Source organism: Prunus avium, unplaced genomic scaffold (genome assembly GCF_965620075.1).
Source record: "Prunus avium unplaced genomic scaffold, drPruAviu1.hap1.1 HAP1_SCAFFOLD_20, whole genome shotgun sequence".
Classification (NCBI taxonomy): Eukaryota; Viridiplantae; Streptophyta; class Magnoliopsida; order Rosales; family Rosaceae; genus Prunus; species Prunus avium.
In genome coordinates this window covers 567,501-570,000 of record NW_028276880.1, presented here as the reverse complement: position 1 = coordinate 570,000, position 2,500 = coordinate 567,501, and positions in this window count along the sequence as shown.

The window sequence follows — 2,500 nt, the reverse complement described above, 5'->3', positions numbered from 1 at the left end:
CCCGACCGGTGTGGTGTGGCGGTGATTGGATAGTTACGGATTGAGCACTTGCCAAGGATCAAAATGTGTCATTTAGAAGAAACATTTTCAAAAAGTTTTTAAAATCTTGTGGGTTTGCAACTCATAAGAGCGTCACTTTCAACGTCCCCGGTATTGGATTGAGTTTCTAAAAACAACCGTGCACACCGAGGTTAAACTTTACCGGCTCCACTCCGACTCGCCGCTCGCCCACAATTTGTTTGCAACGAAACATTTGTTTTTAATTTTGTTGGTTTGAAATTGTTTTGAAAAGGTTCTTTAAATCTAGTGGGTTTGCAACTCATAAGAGCGTCACTTTCAACGTCCCCGGCATTGGATTGAGTTTCTAAAAACAACCGTGCACACCGAGGTTAAACTTTACCGGCTCCACTCCGACTCGCCGCTCGCCCACTAGTCCGAAGGCAACAAAACATTTGTTTTTCATTTTGATGAAAATTTCTGTTTTTAAATCTTGTTGGTTTGAAATTGTTTTGAAAAGGTTCTTTAAATCTTGCGGGTTTGCAACTCATAAGAGCGTCACTTTCAACGTCCCCGGCATTGGATTGAGTTTCTAAAAACAACCGTGCACACCGAGGTTAAACTTTACCGGCTCCACTCCGACTCGCCGCTCGCCCACAAATCCGAAGGCAACAAAACATTTGTTTTTAATTTTGATGAAATTTTTTGAAAACATTGGCTTGGCAAGCCCCAATCCGCGACTATCCACCCACCGCCACCCCACACGAGTGGTTGTTGTTGCGAAATGAGGTTGTGGTCGACATGCCCGTGCATTTGAGAAGGAGTTCCTAGCACTCCATGCTCTCTCCCATGCCAAAAAAAAGCCTAGACAACCCCATTTCGCAACTTCCCACGCCTTTTTTTTCCTCCCTCACCCATGGCGGCGGCGTGGTGGCGGCGGCCGGATTCCGGCCACCACCGCCATGGGTGGCAGCCCCCCGACCCCGACACCAAACCCATAATACCGAGGCAACATATCGAGGCAACATGACATGGGTGTGGCGTGGGGGAAGGGGGCTGCAGCTAGGAAGGCATGGGCTGCCATGCATATGCAGGCAACACACACCCCCCTATATAGCATTTTATGCATTTAGCCCTTTGACAGGAAGAGACATCACCTATGCGCGAGGAGTCATAATGGGCTCTAAATAATTCAATACAAGGTATTTGGACGTGATTTTTTGCAGGGATACTAAGAAACATGCAATCTATGATGGGAAAAAGTTTCATAAATTTTTGAAGTCGGGAAGTATTTTTTATTATTTTTAGAAGTCGTAAAATTGAAAAAATCATTAAAACAAATCCGGGAGGAATTTTTTAGTTTTGTAAGTTGGAGAAGGTCCTAAAAATCATAGACTACTTATGGGGAGCTTATTGTGCGAGGAAATTTCAATAAAAACGGGGTTTGACAAGATTTGAAAAATTCTGTCGACATTTGAAAAAACCTGGAACCATGCTGCCGGCATGCTGCGCACATGCTGCGCGCAGGCTGCGCGCATGCTGCGCGCAGACTGCGCGCATGCCATGGCAGGACAAGTTTCGCTAGCCTCACTGTCGACAGATGCGCAAGCTGCGCGCACGCTGCGCACAGGCTGCGCGCATGCTGCGCACAGACTGCGCGCACGCTGCGCGCATGCCATGGCAGGACAAGTTTCGCTAGCCTCACTGTCGACAGATGCGCAAGCTGCGCGCACGCTGCGCACAGGCTGCGCACAGCGCATGCCATGGCAGGACAAGTTCGCTAGCCTCACTGTCGACAGATGCGCAAGCTGCGCGCACAGGCTGCGCGCACGCCATGGCAGGACAAGTTTCGCTAGCCTCACTGTCGACAGAATCAGCACGCTGCGCGCAAGCTGCGCGCACGCTGCCGGCATGGTGCGCGCACGCTGCCGGCATGCTGTGCGCACGCTGCCGGCATGCTGTGCGCACGCTGCGCGCGCGCATGGCAGGACAAGTTTCGAAAATTTCTGTCGACAGTCTCAGCAGCGCGCACGCTGCCGACATGCTGTGCGCACGCTGCGCACAGGCTGCCGGCATGCTGCGCGCAGCCCATGGCAGGACAAGGTCCGAAAAATTCTGTCGACATTTTTACGCCGTGGTAGGCTTCCGCTTCGCGTCACTTTGTCGACATTCAAGCCTACCATTTGTATTGAATTTTTCAAACCTTGTCAAACCCCATTATTCAAATGTCGAAAAATTTTGTCGACATTTTTACGCCATGATAGGCTTCCGCTTCGCGTCACTTTGTCGGAATGCATCGCATGGCGAGGCAAGGCCACGGCATGCCAAGGCGAAGGCAACGCATGGCTTGAATGGCTTGGTCAAGGCCACATCATGGGCACGGCATGCCAAGGCAAGGCGAGGCAAGCCATCCTTAGCCTCGCCTACACTCACTTTCTCGGAATGCATTGGATGATGAGCAATTCCAAGGTAAGGCAACGCATGGCTTGAATGGCTTGGTGTA